Source organism: Homarus americanus, unplaced genomic scaffold (genome assembly GCF_018991925.1).
Source record: "Homarus americanus isolate GMGI-L3 unplaced genomic scaffold, GMGI_Hamer_2.0 scaffold51859, whole genome shotgun sequence".
Classification (NCBI taxonomy): domain Eukaryota; kingdom Metazoa; phylum Arthropoda; class Malacostraca; order Decapoda; family Nephropidae; genus Homarus; species Homarus americanus.
In genome coordinates, this window is record NW_024711292.1 from 16,047,567 (window position 1) to 16,069,092 (window position 21,526).

Genomic DNA, 21,526 nt, shown 5'->3' on the forward strand with positions numbered 1-21,526 from the left:
TAAGCTACAATCATCACTACATATAACATCATCCATCATCACTACAGATCGGTAGAGACGACGGATTACCAGCCAGCCTTCGCCGTGAACGGACCTCTCTTCAGACCCCTCACCGCCAAAGCAGCCACCCTTCTTTCTACTGTTGACGACCGGACCAGAACTCGACCACTCTGTCTACCACTGGACTTTCCAGAAACTCTGTTTGGGGCAACGCCCTTTGTGGGCCTCCTCCTTTGGAAAACGACCACGACTGTCACCGGACTACCTCACGAGCGTTCAGGATTGTCAACCCTAGTTAGCCCTCCCCACGGGTAGAGTGAGTGACCCACACTCCCGCTGGAGGGCAGCTATTGATTGGCAGTACTGACGTGGTTTTGGGGTCTTTCTCTCTTACTAAAACCCTTCCTTGCTTGCCCTGGCCGAGGCACCTACTTTATTTAAGTATTCGTGCTAGAGCCCCTCCAGTGGCGCACACCTCACAGCTGAGTGGGATTGTGTGTGTTCATTGGGGGTCGGGGAAAAACAGGCTGATCCCATAGTGACGACTGTGATGGTGCAGTCACTCCACTGTGCGGGGGTTGTCTCTTGTAAAATCAAAGAAGGGTCTCCAATAACCTTCTACATGCACAATGACAGTAAATATAAGGATAAAAGTAAAAGACAAGAACAAACCTATTGATAAATCTATGCTAATTACTCTAGCATATGTGGAACTAGGTGTGCCCTTCAATAGGGTATTCAACCTGAACGAAGGGTTCAAAGTCATTTGCCGAAATGAAAATGATGCAGACAAATCACTAACCACTAAGGCGAAACAAATCCTTAATAAGAATGGATTAATCGTGGTCATGCCTCCCGAGCTAAGAGCCAGGAGATCTGTTTTCGTAACGAAACTAGATTCTCAAGTAGGAGGGCGAACGGCAGACTCTCTGAAGGCAGACATTGAAAATAACAACGAAGGACTTAAAGTAGAAGAAATAATTAAGATAAAAGACTACATGCACGTAATGAAGATTTGTTTCGAAGAAACGGCTATGGCAGACAAGGTCCTCCAGAGCGGGTTTTTGGCGTGCAACATGTCAATATCCCCTCATCAAATAAAAAAGGAAAAATATACCAGTCTCCTGACATGTTTCACGTGTTATATATATGAAGAGCATAACACAAGAGACTGCCCTGAGAAGGAAAAGAAGTTCTGCTCCAACTATGCAGAGGAAGGACATGTTTACACACAGTGCAACAACACCACCAAAGGCTGCATAAACTGCAAAAGGAACGGGGACGTGTACCACACCCACCTAACCATGGCCATGTCCTGCCCCCATCAAAAAGACCCTCATCAAATACAAGCAAGAGCAGGAAGACCAACGAGAAAGGATGAGAGACCAAAGCACATATGCTGAAATAGCAAAGAGGGCCGTGAAAGAGGCAACAAAGCCAACCACTACACCACAATCAAACTAAGTGATACTGATCATTTCAAGGTAATGGTGAGCATGCTACATGCTCACCTTCATAATATCATAGCCCCAGGATCATATGCCGACGAACTTAATAGGCTGCTTGAAATAAACAACTTGCCACAAATAAACTTTCCTGAAAACCCAAACTCAGCAAACTTGCTACATGCCACCAGCACCCCCGAGCTTACAAAACACTACAGACAACGATAATCCACGCCCAAGGACACAACATCATCAACAGACCAGGATAACATACTGGAAAAAGCGGAACAACTTGGAGATTTGAATGAGAGGGCGAGAGACCCAAGACTGACACAAGGAACAGGAGCGAAAAGGAAATCAGCGGCCAAGAACAATGAAATGGAAATCGACTTCCCAACAACAACTGCCCCACCAGTGCCTGAAGAAGCAGGTGATATAGGAACTAAGGTTTTATCAAACCTCAAGAATACCATACCCACCACACAGAAAACCAACTGGAAAATTAATTGAAACCTTAGTAACGGCTAACGAAATAGTTTGGCAATACACGGACGAACGGTGTGACAAAGAAATGGTATGGAACATGATTAAAAAAGACCAAATAAAATTCGGCACAAAAGATTTTATTGTAATCACGGCAGCTGAACTCAAAAGGAAATCATCTGGACTCAACGAAATGAGATCACCCCCTCAACTTCAACCCTCCAAGAAAAAGAAATAATGGACCGTCTCCAACTGAAAACACTTAAAATCCTACAACACAATGATCGTGATTGACATACATGCAAAACATCGCTTTGTAACATATTTCATGAAAACAACCCAGATATAATACTGATAAGTGCACACTGCGAACCCGAGAACACCAAGATCAAAATATTTAACTACGACACTCACCAATCGAACAAAAGTGGAGAAAAACATTACGGAGTTGCCGTAGCGGTGAAAAAAGGTATCAAACACATACTAATAGACAACTTTAACAGCGAATTCCTTGCCATTAAAGTACAGACAACACAGGGCGAAATAATAATCGCAACAACATACCTACCCCCAAGAAGACCATCCCTCCCTATTGAAGACCTACTGAAACTAACAAATTATAATATTCCAATGTACATCCTAGGAGATTTCAATGCAAGACACCGCATTTTTAGCAACGGCAACAGTAACCAGAAAGGCATAGCATTGGAACGTATAATCAACACTGGCAGATTACTTCACCTGGGCCCGCACTTCACCACCTGGATGGGACCAAACGGCGTTTCAACACCCGACAAAATCTTCTGCAACAACGAGGCATTTCTTAACTACCACATAGAGCAAGGCCCCATCACCCCAAGCGACCACATTCCGATAATATTCACAATTTCCACCAGCCCAATTCAAACAAAAATACTTCCAAGGCTCCAGATGAGCAAAACAGACTGGTAGTTATTGGAAAACTACCCTCAAATAAATCTAAAAGACGCAACTCTCGAGGAAATTGACGAAGAAGTAGACAAGCTACATAACACAATAAAACAAGCAATTAACCAGACAACCCCAATAACGTCATACAGAACCCTCCCGAGTAACAAACCAAGAATTAAAGAGACTACAAGTACAATATAATAACATTAGGACATTCATAGAACAAACAGGGCCCACTAGAGATCTACTCCGTAATATAAGAGAAATCCAACAAGGCTTACAAGAAGAGTACAGGCAAATTAATAACGAAAAATGGAACAATCTAATAAAAAACATAGAGACCACAAAGGACTCAACAAACATCAACAAACTTCTTGGCACGAAAAAACAGACAGTAAGCTACATTAAAGACCAAAACGGACAAAAACTCTACACAGACCATGAAAAAGAAGTGGCCTTCAGAAGAGAATGGAAGAAGATCTTCAGAATAGGGGAAGAAGAAAACGAAAGTTTTGACGAAGAACACGAGGAGTTGATTAATAACTGGCTAAGAGAACAAAGCAATAGATTGACTCCCTACCACACAGGAAACCCAGAAAGACTAAGACCCAATAAATTCATAAATCACGACGAACTACTACACTGCCTACGCAAATTTAAAGAAAAATCCCCTGGAATAAGCGGCATAACCCGAAACATGTTATTAAACCTGCCCAGCAGACCAATGGAAGCTCTCCTAAATATTTACAACTCAACCTTATCCGCTGGTTACTTTCCCGATGCCCTCAAGCGGGCAAAAATGATCTTCATTCCCAAAGAAGGTAAGGATCCAAAACAGATAATAAACTACAGACCTATATCCTTACTGGAAATAACAGGGAAACTCTTGGAACGCATACTAAATAACAGACTGGATAAGTTCCTGGTTAACCACAACAAACTCAACCCAAGACAACACGGCTTTAGAAGAGGTAGAGGAACCCAAACGGCAATAGCAATAATAACAGAAATCATAGCCAAAGAAAAACAGCAAGGAAACCAAGTAAACATAGTTTTAAGAGATGTGGCAAAGGCATTTGATAAAGTGTGGCACAACGGACTAGCATATATAATATTAAAACTAGACCTACCTGCAGAAATAGAAAGAATCCTATGTGACTACCTTCAAAACAGGACAGCACAGCTACAAATTGGCAACCATTTAGGTCCACCCTTCGACCTAGAAAGCGGAGTGCCTCAAGGAGGCGTCCCATCCCCAACACTATTCTCCATATATACGAGCAACTTACCTGAACCAACGCAACATAGCGAACACATTATCTTTGCCGATGACATCACACAAATCATATCATATCCCGGAAAATCAGAAGCAATGATGGCACGCCATACGGCCTTAGCAATAAAAAACATAAATGACTATGAAAAGAAACGGAAAATACGGACAAACATCAACAAATTTAAAATCATACCAATTACCAAGAAAAAGGTCGAACCAGTAACAGTAGATGGAGAAATTTACCCATACACCAACGAAGGCAGCATCCTGGGACTGAAACTCTGAACAAATGGTTACCAGAGCTTCATCAACGAAAAAGTCCACAAACTACGTAGCAAACTGTCAGAAATAAGAAGTTTTAAAAAACTGAACATACCAAACAAAAGGAAATTATACACGGCATTAATAAAAACAGTAATGTGCTACCCGCCTGTACCAACCAACTCATTTAGCGCAACGAGAATCAAGAAACTTCAAACGGTACAAAATAAAAGCCTAAGATTCATATATAACAGCAGTTACGAAGAAAGAGTAACAAACGAAGAACTCCATAGAAGACCCAACATCAACACAGTAAACGTAGACATCTACATCCAAGCCAAAAGAACATGGGAAAAAGTACGAGATTTAGACTCAGAAACTGTAGCAAACTGGCTCGACAACGAACCAGTAAGAAGAGCAAGAGAAGAACACGCTTGGTTCAGATTAAGCGGAATAAAAGTCGACAATCCACCACCAATACCAAAATACATCTAAAAATTATCAAATTCAATACAAAAACAAAAGAACTGTATCGCCATTAAATACTGTACCTTCAAGTCAAGCTTCAATCTTTCAATTAAACCAAAAAGATAGGAACCACCTCCTTGTGAACAAAGTAGAAAGTTGGATCCTACAACTCTTCCTAAAAATTAAACTTCCCTACTATATAAACAAAACGCGTCATTAAAAGATGAGAGTGATTAAAGGACACTATCCTTGGCCTCTCCAACCCTTGTTCTCTTGCCCCTTCCTTCCACTCTTATTAAAACAAAAGATATATATAGTCCCACCCAGTAGGTCGAGGGTTCGAATCCTGGCTGGTGAGGTCGTTGAGTACAGACTAAGGAGAAGTACAAAACAAGGTGTATATGTACAGAGGAGGGTGAGATCAGGTCCACAATGGTCAGGTATTAGGTAATGACCTTACTAATCTTTAAATAGCACAGCAACGGTCGGTAGTCAGGTCAGAGGGTAAGGTGGCCCAACCTTCTCAACTGGTTACAAATCTTCTTAATTACAAAATTGTCCAGTTTGTACATGCCATTACTCAAATTCATGTTGAATGCTTCGGTATGTTTAATGTGACTAGATTCAATGACGTTCCTACTGTATGTATATTATGTATGCTGTATGTATATTATGTATGTGCACCATTTATATACACTATTTATTCAGCCTAGCTAGCAGCGTGTGGCAATGTATTTACCATGTCCCACACGCTTAATTAATGTGCCTGGCGACATATGGAAGCTGCTAATGTATCACTTACCACATGTCGCCCGAAAGGCTAGTTGACCCCCAGACATAGTAAGGAGCGCCACCTCCCTTGTGCATCTCTGTTTATCCAGGAAATAGAACCTACGAAAACTCTACAGGTGTTTGTGTTTGCTCCTGTAGATAGAACTTGATACCCAGAACACATGCACCTACTATCAATTGAGGAGGCATTATCCCAGTCAATGCAATGCTTGTTATCCCTCAAATGAACAAACAGAGCATTGGATTCCTGGCCTGTCCTAACATAAATATAGTGTTAGGACTACCAACCGTTGCTGTGCTATTTAAAGATTAGTAGGGTGGTCTGCTACTGTCATGGTCACGTTTGTACAGTTTGTCCGTTCAACGCTTAAGTATTCATATTATGCTACAGCGCCCACAAAATATGTGAAACGTCTGAAACCCCCGGTAGAGACGTCCGTTCTATATCCACTTCAGGATGTCTTAGTCCTGCGATTTCCTTTTCTCTACTCCCTCAGGTACTCGAGTATTTTTTAATTAACTCAGGATGTTTAGGGAATTTGAAATTATGAGTGAATTAATTCATTATACAGTCAATTGGGTACACCCACAGTGAGAGAAAAGAGTCTAGATGTATTGAGTATATGTTGAAGGCATCTTGTGTCTTATATGTCGAGTATTTCGTATTAAGAGATTGTGTGTTGAGTACTCTGTTTACCAGCTGTAGATCTTATGTCTCGTGTGTTCTTACGAGGCGGCCGTTCATAACTAAAGTCATTTTGTTTTGATATTTAAACATCAGAGAATCCGATGGAAACATAGAAACTGTTGTCAGTCATGTAGAAGTTAGATAATTGTCTGAAAGGTAAACACAAAACTTATTTATCGCTCGAGTTTAACGGAAAGTCAAGTTATTTGCCTCCACAACCCCCACCCCTGCACACTGCCCTTCTGAGTATTTGTCGTCAGCTTTGTTCTTGTCTTTGAGAGCTCAGTCACTGCTTAGTTTGTAAAGCTAGACTTAGCAAGATTAATTGGAGTTCGTGACCTCATTTTCAAACGCCGCTGTGTAGAGTAACTTAGTCTGTCAATTTATTTTCTGTAAGTGGCGACTTGGTAACTGTGGTGAGACGCTGGCTGTAGGGATAGTCAAAGGGCCCCTGACCTCACAGGCCCAGAGCTCTCTGACCTTTTCTCACCATGAACGGTTTCGAGTTTGACAACGTGGCGCGGATACGTCCGGATACGCCGACCTGCCCCAAGAAATTAAACCTCCTAGTTCTCGTGAAGTTCTTTGAAACTCATGGGATCATGGGGGTCACCAAGGTGGAACGACTGAAGCTCCATGGTGACATCAAGATCACCTTCACCGAGAAGGGTATGCCCGCACAGCTCGCGGAGATCCCAGACATCAACGGCATTCCAATAAAGATGATTGCCTACAAGTGGGAGTAATCTCCCATGCCGAAATTGCCCACGTGGACCAAGCAGAGCTGAGTGAGCTCCTCATGGGACAACTCCAAGTTGTCAAGAAGCTGTCCGACACCACTGCCCTCATCGGACACCATGCAACCTTACCCAAGGAGGCTCAACTGGCGTGGGTAACTGTGCCAGTCAAGCCCTACTGTAGACCGAAACGCTGTTACAAATGCAAGCAATACGGACACACTGTCAACAAGTGTGAGGCGCAGGAGGACACCTGCTCCCTTTGCGGCAGCCCCGGACACCGCTACACTGTCTGCCCAACACAGTAAAAAAATGCGCTGCCTGTGGCGGCCCACATTCCTCCGCCGATCGGACCTGCCCCAAATGGAAGGAGGAATGCAGGATAGCCAAGGCTCGACTCGACAAAAAACTGAGCTACAAAGAGGCCCTCCTTGCTGTACGCTCCCAAGACAAGAAAAAAACAGAAGAAAAGAAAAATCAAGAAAAGAAAACCCAAGAAAAGAAAACTCAAGAAAAGACACTCCACACAGAATCAACAACACCACGAGGCCCGTGGAGCTGAAGCCCACGTGGTCAACCTCACCGTCTCCGACTTCTTCCACACCTATGAAGACCTAAGACACGAGGAAGACGAAGAACAAGACCCAAACACGAATGAATGGAGACTTCAAGAGAGCAAGAGGAGGAGGAGAGTAAGAAGAAAATCAACTTCAAGCTAACAAGAATACCAAGACAGAAGACCAAGACCAAGACATTTCTTCCAAACAAGAAAACAAAACACACAATCAAGCCGACCAAGCACTGAGAAACCATGGCCCAACCCAACACGCACCTGACGCTTGACCTGACGCTAGCCTGACTCTGTCCTGCCGCGTCCAGGCGAGTTGCTGCTGCCTCCAACTTAAACTCCCTCACGCAAGCGGTGTTTAGCCACTGCACCTATTCTCTCCTTCTAAAATTCACTTCAATCCTCCCTCTATCCTTCCCCTGAACCTCCTTCCCCCTGTCACTAGCATTTTATGTGTGTATGTACTCCAGCCACGATTTCCATCCTGTACAGAGGTAAAGTCTAATGGTCCATGTTCCATCTCGTTATATTGAGTGTTTTTGACTTGGTTATTTGTGGTGTGAATATGCAGTGATCAATGAACATAGTGTTGATGTGTTTAAGTAGTGTTCAAGCGCCTTCAGCCTAGTAATGTTACGACATTCGGTTAACTCACTCCAGCCACGGTTTCCATCCTGTACAGAGAGAGAGAGAGAGAGAGAGAGAGAGAGAGAGAGAGATGTCCCCGTGGGCCTGTATATCCAGACGACATCCACGTCGTCTATCATCATTTTTAGAGAAGGATGGAGGCCTTGCGAGCGGATAGCGTCGTGAACACAGTTATGGGGTGAGCTGAGATCTCACCTACCTGCCCACAGCCAAGCTTAGCCAGCAGCTCAGAGATTGTTGACCTGGACGCGTTCACGCCCGCAACGTAAACATGTCCCGCTCATGCAGTGTTTTTGTAGGAATCCACTGCTAAGTACAGATTAATTTGGGTGTGTTATTTGTCCGAGAATTCATGTGTATAATCTCCTCAGTCCTATGTATGTTTAGAGCTAGCAAAAGTATGAGGTAACTTCAGGTAAGCCACTTGTTCTTGGCGAATTGTAACCACGGTAGCTATACAGAAATTTAGTTGTGGGGCTTCTGTAGTCCTATTACTATTTACAAGCTATATTTTCAGGTAACCTGTACGGCTGATGCTCCATTGTACTATAGGTGTGATCACAGTGTTAGGTGGTTTTGTGAAAAGTACACCATTTTGTTTGTATACTGGAAGTTGTAATTTACCTTACTGTAAACTACCATGGGTGGAACCAGGAAGGTGATCCGTGCGGTTTGTATACTGGAAGCTGTATTGTTGGTACTCCAGTTTACGAGGTATAAGAGTAGTGTGGTGTCTTGTTTAAGAGATACACCAAGTGATGGTGACTGCGAGAGGTATACTGTACCTTGTTGAGAAGTATATATGTGTTACTCATGGTAGTTGTGTGTATCGGAAGTAGTTAGAAGTCAAGCATTTTTGTAATAAACAATTTTTATTGTATGTTCGGGGTATTATTTTCCTACAGTGACCACCTATATTTTCTTCCTATATCTTGGTACCATTATTACATTTGCCCACGTGTTTTACCCTTTAGCCATGCTACCACAGGTCAGATGTTAAGTCAGTGAGTACAGTAATTGTTTAAGTAGTGGGATAGAGAGAGAAAGTAAAGTAAAGTATTATAGGAAGAAGATCCCCTATAAATGTTGACAGCAATTGCTCCCTCTTGGTCCCCCGCCCCTACAAATGGTCTAAGTGGGTTGGTCTTTGTTTTATTCCCCGCCCTTACCAAATGGCGCAGCAGTTGGGTTTTTCTCCCGCGCCTACACTGCAGCGATCAGTGTGTGACTTCAGATGGCCTCAACAGTTACTGGCAGATACTGCTTTCCCAGAAGATGAGGTCAGAGATCCTGGGAGAGATGTACAACAATCCAGCTCGTGGACCCCTGGGAGTGAAGAAGACCCTGAGTCGTCTGCAGCAAATGTTTTACTGGGTTGGCATGCACAAGGAAGTGAAAGAATGGCACCGTTCAAGCAATGTCTGTTATGCCAAGAAGGTACCACTGCTGTTGTACCATGCAGGCGCACCAATGGAGAGGGTGGCAATGGATATTGCAGGACCTCTGTCACTCACTGCAGATGGGAATAGGTACACCTGTGTGGCCATGGATTACTTCACTAAATGGCCAGAAGTAGATGCCATCCAAAATCAGAAAACCACGACTGTTGCCAGGGTGCTGGTTGACCAATTCTGCCGCTTTGGTGTGTCCCATGAGTTGGACCAGGGCAGAAACTTTGAGTCGGCTGTGTTCATAGAGTGCTGTATAATTTTGGGCAGACGGAATGGTCAGGCAGAATGGTGGAAACGTTTAATTGGACCTTGGGACAAGAACTGACCAAGTACTATGCTGAGGGGCAGACAGAATGGGACCAGAAGCTGCCTGCTCTGCTGAAGGCGTATCGATCGACTGCCCACGAGTCAACTGGATACAAACTGGCTGCCAGTGGACCTGCTGACAGGAAAACCACCTGATGAATAACTTCTCGAAGAAACCACCAGTTACATCAAAAGTTTCCAAGAAAGGTTGACGTAGGTCCACCATCAAGTTTGAGAAGCTCTGGAGTTCTCGGGTGAAGTTGAAGCGCAACCACGAAGTCAAAGCAAGCCATGTCTGTTACAAGGATGGTGATAAGGTCTGTCTGTATAACCCTCTGCGTTAGAAGGGTCAGTCACCGAAGTTGCAGAGTACATGGGAAGGACCATACACTGCAGTGGAACGCCTTTCAGATATGACCTTCCGGATCAGGGGAGGAAGGAAGGCTCAACCGAAGGTAGTCCATGTCAATCGTCTGTGGCAGTATCATGGGCCAGGGCAGTACACCTGGAAAGACTCTGAGTTGCAGTCACCTAACTCTGACGAGGACCAGACCGGAGATCTGGAAGAACTCCGGGAACCCGACCATGAGCTAGGAAGAGGAGCACAGTTCCCTCTTAGCGGAATTGGATGTGACAAGAGATCACTCTAAGGATGTGACTAAGGTTACTGTGCCAAGGGAGGAATATGAAGACATCCCAGTACGTCGGCGGCAGCAGCGGAAGAAGAGGAGACTTACCGAGTTTTAGGATTGTTATGTATATTGTGAATAGTTGTGTTGGGCGATACAAGGATTAAGGAAGTGGGTAGTGTTATGCCGAGGCAAATTTATTATTATAGTTTTTATGAACTAGGTGATCTAATCATTGTCTATTACAGGCAGCAGTTATCTTGGCAAGTTTTGGGAGATTTTCTTGTACAGATTGATGTATTATCCATGTATCAATTTTCTAGAATGTATTTCATTTACTTACGCATTGTAAGCCTAGATCATTCTCGAACTCTCCAGGCGTATCTCGTTCCGACCTGCAGCGCCTGGATGTCACTAGAATGCTCTAGGTCTCTAAAGAGAGGTATAAATTGCACCAGTCTAGGGGAATAGTCGACCGCTTCTGTTCAGAGTGTGAAGTACAACCCTTGTGACAGCTGGAGGTAATTGGTGTTCAAGTATTGTGTAATTGTTGAGAGTGATATAAAGTGAAGAAAAAAACTAAGGAATTGGACACTTGTAGTGTGCTGACTATATATATATTCGAAGTGAGAAGTTCAGTGGTAAAGACATACCCTGGGAACAGTTTTGTGAAGACTTAGTGATCATTAAAGAAGACCACAGCTCACAAGTGAGTTTCTGTGACCCGGTGGAAGTCTACCTGCTTGTTGTTTGTCTGTACACTGAAACCGATCGTCGGGAAATTATTGAAGACTGGCGGGAAAACCAGTGGTAATTCGACGACACTTGTGATATCTACTGCTTCTGTATTATAAGACCTGGAAGGGGTGCGTAACACCATATATATATATATATATATATATATATATATATATATATATATATATATATATATATATATATATATATATATATATATATATATATATATATATATATATATATATATATATATATACACACACTAGAGGAATCGCAGCCTTCCGGGCGGCTCTTTCGCTAGGCCACGGTAGGACGCCACCTTCCGGGAGGCTCCACATTAGAGGGCAGGGAAAAAACACTTTTATTTGAGTTGCAGGCTGCACTTTTCAGGCATCGTTTGTATGGCTGTAACAAACACCTGTGCAAAATTTCATGCCATTTCATGCATACTTACCCTGCCGCATCGCGAACGACTTTTTGTCAACTTTTAGTGTATACCAAAAATTAGGTGTCATTTAATGATTTCCAGGATAATGATAAATTTTACATGGGTGACATCGATTTAATTCACATGTTATTTTACAGGTACACCGTATAGAAAATCATTACAAGTTCATATTGAAATTCTTTTTTGTGCGGAACCTTGGCATCATTTTCCTAGACAATAATCTTTGCCTAATATATCCATCTCTCGATTCGTATCCCGTCACTTCAGTGCAAGCTTCAGTCATCACTTTTATGCCTCTCTCGACCGCCTGAGTGCTGTTTGGCCACTTGGGCACCACTAATGGTGTCTCAAGAATGTCATTAACCTGTAGATTTGACAGAGAAGCAATGTAAGGAGGCTCAGTCTTGAGTTCATTCCTCCAGTTAATCATGGAATGATAGTTTTTTGCTTGCCACTTTAGTTTCGGAGTCACCACCTTTCTCATGTTGACTACAGGAGGCACATCCTCATTCCCATCTCCATCTTTACCCTCCTCATCAGTATAGTTTAACAAATTCTCGTCAACAGCAGCATCAGAATCTTCCTCCTCCTCTTCAGATCTGCCAGTGCATTCTTCCTTTTGCTGATTCTCCTCTCTAATTTTTCTTATCATTGAGACAGCTTTTTCTCTAACAGTCATGTCCTCATCTGCACACATACCAAGAAGAAGTTGATCTGTGTGGGCGAAGTATGCATTTCTCTGGACAGCCTTCTTCACTATCGTCTCCTCCTCACTATTCAGGTGTTTCATATATAGCAGGGACTGGAATACGTTCCTTGAGCCGTGTGTTACGTAAGGGTGTATCTTGATGTAAAACCACATTGGAGCACTGAACTTTATTATTGTAATGACAATTCTTTTCAACTCATGGCTGGGTCTTGATGTTGCTACATACAGCCTGAGGATTCTACTCCATAAGGTGTTCCACCTTGACACACAGGGAGGACCTGGCTCAATAGCAGCCAAGTCATCTTCAGCAACACCTGTGATAACTCCTTTACAAATCCTATACAGGTATTTCTGATCCCAGGACAGATCTTTCTCCACTTCATCATTAAACACAGGGAAATCAGGGAAACTAACTGGCTGGAAGGCGACAACTGGAAGCTCAGACAAAGACTCCTTGATCTGCTTTCCAATGGGACCACGCCAATGCTCAGGACCACTTGGTTTACCATCATAGTGATAAAAAACTGCGCGGAAAGGCAGCTCATTTCCGTGAAGCTGACATATGAAATAACAACATTGAGAAATGAAATGAGAAAAGGCTGATAATCAATATAGACATAGCACCATACTCATCTGCAACAAGACAACTTAAATGAAATAAGAGATATGAGAAAAAAGTTGATAAACACTGAACAGAACATTGCACCGCCACAGCGGCTGTTTGGCTAGTACTGTAGGTAAATTTAAAGATTTCAGTAGAAAATGCGGCAGACTAAACCTCGACATATCAGCTTCAAATTTGGCATGGAGTCTTAGATATGTATACGGAACAATGCCTGAAGAGTGCAGCTTTGAGCAAAATTTCACTGCCCCCTACTCCACATTGTCTCACTGTAGTGCATTAAGGTAGACCACATTTTTGGTTTTGCCATTTGCAGCAAGTATGTACAGATTTTTGCCAGTTCCCACTCTGGAGCATCCAACATAGAACTGTCCATGAGAGACGCAAGGAAACACCAGGTTTAGGCCATCTATCTTTAGGGACTGTCCCTGGCTTTTGTATTGTAGCTTCCAGTACATGTGGAATCATGTTCTTCACCACCAGTCTTGTGCCATTGCAGAGGATTGGTGGTTCAAGATTTCTTAAGAGCATTATTGGAGTTCTAGCCTTGAGAGTGAGGTGGTGAGGAGGCATTCCAGCGGGCTCCAAAGAATTAAGGAATTCTGCAGGGCACTGGACTGCTTGGTCCTGGTCGATTACTGTATCAACAGATTTGATTGGGGTCTCACTGCCTGGAAGCTGTTTGAGTAGATTTCTGCCACTGTTTCATTCTTTGGTGCCAGAATTGCGCGTTCACGCAGCCGCTTGTGATCTATGTAGTGGTGGATAATGTTTGGGTAGACCATGTTAGTGAGCTCAGTTGAGGACTTTACAACATTTCCACATCCTTGAAGAATGATTATTTGTCCTTCTAAATCAACAGGGAAAGTTCCATTCCCAATCTGTAGTAGAAGGTTTGCAAACCGCCCAGCATCCTAAACCTCCTTGTAGATGTACTCTCATGTTCGTGGATAGGGTGAGTGTCTGAACACTTCTCCAAAGGTATGATGCCTTGAGGCACGCATTCAGTTCATCAGCTGGAGTGCTTCGAGGAATGACAGATAGGGTCTGGCGAAAGTCTCCAGCAATGACCATTGTAATGCCACCCATGAGCTGGTCATTTTCTTGTATGTCTTGCAAGGTCCTCTCCAATGCTTCAAACGCTAACCTGTGAGACATAGTGCATTCATCCCAGACTATGAGGCTGCATTTTTCTAAGAGTTTTGCCTTTGCCGATCCTTTTTTGATGTTGCACACTGGATTCTCATTGTGAGCGAGGTTGAGAGGCAGTTTAAAGGTTGAGTGTGCAGTACGTCCTCCTTCTAGTAGTGTTGCAGCAATGCCTGAGGATTCCACAGCAGGAGCAATTTTCCCCTGATGACGTACTTTGGCCAACAGAAGGCCGATCAGGAATGTTTTTCCTGTCCCGCCAGGTGCATCGAGAAAGATCATACCTCCCTGCTCCGCTTGTATCGCTTGCAAGATCTGTTCATAAGCATTTGCTTGATCAGGCACCAGGTGAGGCTCATTTTCTTCAAGAAAATTCACCAGAACTTCAACTGAGAAGTCTGTCTCTCTGAGCAACTCCCTGTTTGCAACTACTGGTTCTTCTCGGTTTGGGGAAGGCAATCCAAAATCAGTCAGGTTTTTTCCGCCTAGCTCCATCACTTTGTCTTCCAGCATGATCAGAGCTCTGTTGAACATGTCATCCATGAACTCAATCTCTTGACCAGGATGTTCTCTTCTTGCTTGATGAAGCAGATCCTCTGAAAGACTTTCTTTTCCAGAGCTGGCTTGGGTTGGAAAGTCCACATGTAGCAATCATGATGGCAAACAGGTTCATCATTCTCATTGGCGATTGAGTAGCTGCTGCCTCTTCTAAGTGTCATTCCAGTGACACTGTCTTGAGTGCTGCATATGCTGTTAGGCCACGGATGTGGTGCAAAAGTAGTCTCAAACAATAGCATTCAAAGTTGTTGGGGTGAACCGTGTAGACACGTCCCTGACTTTATCCCTGGATATCCTTCAACATCGGATCCTTGAGCTCTTCTCTGGAACTTTTTCATTGAAGCCTGCCATATGTAGAACTTGGGTACGTCAACATACAGGAGTATTTCAGCAAACTCATCTTCCTGTGAAAGCTTGAAGAATGCAGTGAGGGTCGTATCAGCAGGATTTGCCATTTGATTGTGGAGGGACTTTTCTGTGAAGTAAACTCTTTTTCCATTTTCCAGGTGAACAGCCAAATGAACTACTGTTGGACATCGTTCGTGTATGGGAAAATTACAAATTCTCCATAGGGCTTCATTGCTACATATATAACGGCCTTGCTGAAACTGTGTCACCTCATCATGATTTCCATCCTTTTCCAATGCAAAGATCGCTTGGTCAGAGCCTTTGTTGACGTATTTGCGGACATACTTGATGGACTTGACTGAATTGCAGAACTCCACATTGATGTGCGCATTGAATGCTTTACTCAAAAGAGGATTGTAGGGGACCACCCATTTGTTGTCTACTGTTATTTCACTGTCTGTTCCAGGTCGCAACACTGCTGTAAAACCTCCATGAATCATCTGCTTCTTGATAATCTCATAGAGAACTGGATCTTCTTCAGGATCAGGAAACTCTGCTCGTGTGCAGTTGTCAATTATGTTCGGTCGAAGTTTCTCTTTCAGCCAGATCAAGACATGGACATGTGGTAGACCTCGTTTCTGCCACTCAATGGAATACATGTAGCACCATGTAGGGCCAAAGATCAATAGTTCATTAACGGTGTATGTAAGTTTCACCATGTTTTTCACTACAACGGTACAGCAAAGTATATTTTTTTAGCATTAAACTGTTATTATTTTATTGTCTAATCATCACTACATATAACACTACCCATCATCACTACATATAACACCATCCATCAACACTACATATCACACCATCCATCATCACTACTTATAACACCATCCTTCATCACTACATATAACACCACCCATCATCACTACATTCAACATCATCCATCATCACTACTTATAACACCATCCTTCATCACTACATATAACACCATCCATCATCACTACATATAACATTATCCATCATCACTGCATATAACACCATCCATCATCACTACATATAACACCACCCATCATCACTACATATAACAATATCCATCATCACTACATATAAAATCATCCATCATCACTACATATAACACCATCCATCATCACTACATATAACACAATCCATCATCACTACAGATCGGTAAAGTAATTTCCGAGATTATTGTGCGGACACACACACAAACAAACAAACACACAGACATACTTCTTTGCTTTATATATACACTAGCAGAATCGCCGCCCTCCGGGCGGCTCTTTCGCTAAGTTCAAGATTTCTTCAGAGCATTATAGGAGTTCCAATCTTGAGAGTGAGGTGGTGGTGAGGAGGCATTCTAGCGGGCTCCACAGAATTAAGGAATTCTGCATGGTACTGGACTGCTTGGTCCTAATCGATTACTGTATCAACAGATTTGAATGAGGTCTCACTTCCTGGAAGCTGTCTGAGTAGAGTCATGTTGATTTCAGGCACTGTTTCTTTCTTTGGTGCCAGAATTGCGCGTCCACGCAGCCACTTGTGATCCTTGCCGTGGTGCATAATGTTTGGGTAGACCATGTTAGTGAGCTCAGTTGAGGACTTTACAACATTTCCACATCCTTTTCAACCTCTGTGTGGCTTAACGGGTCGGGTCGGGTTGGGTGTGTCGGATAGGGTTGGTTGGGTTTTTTTTGAGATCCCCACATGACACTTGCTATCCATGCCAAGTTTGATCCGGGCGGCTCATTCGCTAGGCCACGGTAGGACGCCACCCTCTGGGAGGCTCCATATTGTCTCACTGTTCAGTCCCCAAAACTTCTTCTTCCATCAATAGTTCATTAACGGTGTATGTAAGTTCCACTACAACGGTACAGCAAAGTATATTTTTTTTTGCATTAAACTGTTATTATTTTATTGTCTAATCATCACTACATATAACACCACCCATCATCACTACATATAACATCATCCATCATCACGACATATAACACCATCCATCATCACTACATACAACAACATCCATCATCACTACATATAATAACATCATCCATCATCACTACATATATCACCATCCATCATCACTACATATAACACCACCCATCATCACTACATATAACAACATCCATTATCACTACATATAACATCATCCATCATCACTACAGATCGGTAAAGTAGGTTCCGAGATTCTCGTGCGGACACACAAACACACATACTTCTTAGTTGTATATATATATATATATACATATATATATATATATATATATATATATATATATATATATATATATATATATATATATATATATATATATATATATATATATATCATGTAAATCACAATGAAAACGTGGATAAGATAAATATAAAATCACACGGGTAAAAACGGATATTCATCTTCAGTTGCCTCTGAAGATGTCTTGAATATAACGTTGTTTTATTTTCCCGTGTGATTTTATCATATATATATATATATATATATATATATATATATATATATATATATATATATATATATATATATATATATATATATATATATATATATATATATATATATATATATATATATATATATATATATATATATATATATATGCAAATAAATCACTGTAGGTGCGCGTGATCCAGGTATATGCTGATAACCACAATGGCCCTTGTATAAATGTGAATGTCCTCAAGAGATACTGCAACAGCTCAAAGTGTTTTGGTCCAGAGTGATTTGCCTAACATTGAAAGAACTTTTACAGGTGATAGAGATGTTTTAAAGGATTTTTCTGGTTAACGTGCCATGCCACCAGCCAAAATTCAGATTCAAACTGATCTAACTGAAGGCGGAGTTTTGGTTGATTAAAATCAATGAATCATTGCCATTTAAATAGTAGAGTTGACTCTGAGAAATGATTTAGCTAGATCATTTGTGCCATGTCATATTGTTAATAGTGTTCCTGATAATGAAATTTCAACTGAAGAGTTAGAGAGAAGTGATCTAATGTTATTATTCCCAACATGTAAAACAACCAAATCTCATAGCGTTTAGACGGTAGATGGTAATAATGTTAGAAAATATTGAAAATTTGTTCAGTGAAAAAATTCAGTTGATTGCAAAAATTCCCAATCACTACACGAAATATAATTTAAGTTCAGAAATAGTACCCTTTAAAAGTCAGATTCAATAAGGTTTTTGTAATTCTTTTTTTTTTATTTATAGTTATTATACATTATTCGACCTCCCAAAGGATACTGTCTGACTGATGGACAAACATTTCCATTCAGCTATTTCCTCAGGTTATGTAGCTATGAGGAGTTAAGCAATATTTGTCTACTGCCTATCATCCTGAGTCACTGGGAGCATTAGAACAACATTACCCAGGTAACCAAATTTTAATTTACATGCCTAATCCACAAATGGCCCTTCAGGTAAAAAGTCAGTAGGTCCTGCAAAGTTGTAAAAAAACTTGGTCCTATTCAGTACATTATTAATGCAGAGATCTACCAGACTAGTTCATGTAAATCTGATAAAACTTTACTGTTTTAGGAAGACTGAAGACTACCTGGGGAATCCTAAGAAGACCAAACTTCTATTTCACCATACTTATGAACAAACTCCCCCACAAGGCACAACTTTATCTAATGCCCGAATTTGCCTTACCATGTTGTAAAGGGGGCCTCGAACGAAGCACTTTCAACTACCTGGGATGGGTATAACGTTCCTATCTTGTAACTTCAAATAAGAAGTTAAAAGTGGATCGTCGCTAAACAGGCAAATTCTACAGGTGATGGGCTGGTTCTTTACCAGAGTGAGGTATGAGGGACCTCTACGCCCCATAGTTCATTCCCAATTTTTTTCTACTACCTTTAATTAATTTCTGATGAGAAAAAATTTGGGGCATCCATTGTCTTCCCCTTAGACAACCATAGACAGACATAAACAATATTAGGGCGTTCCTGTTGGATCATCGTCATCTAAAGGTCCAACCGCATGCTTCCGGGCAAATCAAAGTCTTGGACATTAAACACAACTACGGAAAGATTAAGAATTAACAAGCACAAAATCAAGGTTTGAACATGGAATGATGAGGACTTTATATGAGGCTGGTAAATATGTAATTTTTGTAGGGAAATGAAATTATTGCAATGGGACATTCTGAGATTAAGTGAAGTAAGGTCGACCAGTTCAAATAGCATTAGCGGTGAAGATTTTTGCTTCATTTATTCAGGTGGTGAAAAACATGAGAGAGGTGTTGGTATTCTTGTAAACCAGAAGTTGAGCAGTAGTGTAAAGGGATACTGGACAGTATCAGATAGAATTTTGTAAGTCAAGTTAATGGTAAACCTTTGGACTTGGTAATAATACAGGTTCATGCACCAATAAATGATAGTGAGGACGAAGTCTTAGAAAAGTTTCACGAAGATGTAAAAAAAGAAAAAAAAACACCGTGAAGTTTAATGAATATCTGATTATAAATGGGTGATTTTAACGCAAAATTGGGAATGGGAAAGGAGCACCAGAAGTAGGACCACATGGGTTGGGTAATATTAATGGAATTTTGTAAAGAAAACAAGATGATAATTGCAAATACATAGTTTGAACAACACCCTAGCAATCTCTATAATAATTGAGTCTCACCCCATGACGATGTAAATAACATAAAGAAATCAAATAATTACAAAGTAATTCAAATCAAATTCATAAATTCAATATTCCGAACCAAGACCTAGCCAGAGTCAGATTGTGGGTCAGATCATGTCCCAGTAATGAGTTTAGTGATGCTTAAGCTTCAAAATTAAAAACATAAATAAATATGGACAAAACAAATGAGAATTAGGGAAGCTCAAAGTGAAAAATAAATTTTCAGTAATGCTAGAGGGTTAGTTTGATTAACAAGAACCAAGACAACAATTTAATAGCTACAAAGCCGTAATGCAAGAGAATGGGGTAAACCTTATAGAACATAGGAAGAATGAGGCTAAAAGTGAACGGATGACAAATGAAATTGTATTGAAAATGGATAGACGAAGAAATATGAGAAAACAAAGTGAGGCTTACAAAAACTTAACAAATAAATTAAAAATGATTGTAGACAGGGCAAGGAAGATGATATAAAAAGGAAATGCAGGGAGATGAAAGATGATGGCAGAAGATATATTTGTTGGGGAATGTGCAGAAATATTAATCAAATGAGCCAGAAAAACGGAAATAAATGTGGTGAGATTATTAAAAGTAAAGTAATAAGATTCTGTTTGTGGCATGCGTAAAAGAGGGATATGCAGAGTACGTAGAAGTAGAGGTAAGAAACGAATAAAAAATAAAAATGGAACTACAGTACTGATTCTGGAATCAGAAGTTGACCCAGTTGTGAGCAAAATTAAAAAATAAATAAATAAATGATAAAGATTGTGTGGTTGATCAGCTTTCAGCAGAATTTATAAAACAAGCGGGCAAGAATGGGATAAAATGGTTGACTAAAATATGTAATTCTATATACCTGTACTTCAAAGGAGTCCTTCCCAGTTTATTATTACGTAAAATTGCCAGGAGCCTTAGAGTGCACCATGTTTAGAACAATTAGCTTAATAAGTCATGCCTGAAAAGTTGTATTAAACATAAAATTAAGTATAATACAATTTACAATAGCTAGTGATTTTTCTGAAGATTAAAACGGATTTAGAAAGAGAAAGGGAACTAGCGAAACTATATTTGGTGTGAGTGTTTTAAGTGAAGGGGTTTTAGATAAGGTAAAACACAATTAACTTATAGAGGTCTTGGAAAAAATAGACATTAATGAAGGCGATATTATAATTCAAAAGAATCTTTACAAGCAACGGAAGGCTGCAGTGTTAGTAAAAATTTAATTTACTAATTGGTTCAAAATAAGACAGGGAGTAAGACAAGGTTGGAGATAGACTCACATTGTATAATTATAATCAGAATTCTTAGTGAGAGAAGTTATAATTGACAATGAAGGAATAAAGGTTAACTGTTAAGTAATATCAAATTAACGCTATGCAGATGATACTGCTCTTATTATAGATAGTAAAAACTGGTTAACAGATTAGTGTAAATAGTTGAAGGATATGAGTTAAGAATTAATGCTGTAAAGACGAAAGTAATGGTTATTTTCAACTTGGAAATAAATCCATAAACAAGAATAGATCAATGAAAACAGTATTCAGTAATCTAAAGGATAATAACAGAAATATTAATGGACAAAGTTAAGGGTAGGAGAGCAATGGAAGGCACTGACTAGGATGGGTGA

General features: G+C 40.9%; 1 protein-coding gene across 1 annotated transcript in view; it reads right to left on the bottom strand.

The window, feature by feature from the left end:
* LOC121853365 (thioredoxin domain-containing protein 6-like) overlaps positions 1-21,526 on the bottom strand; it is a 464,042-nt gene that overhangs the window by 28,176 nt on the left and 414,340 nt on the right. The gene's annotated exons all lie outside the window — the stretch shown is intronic.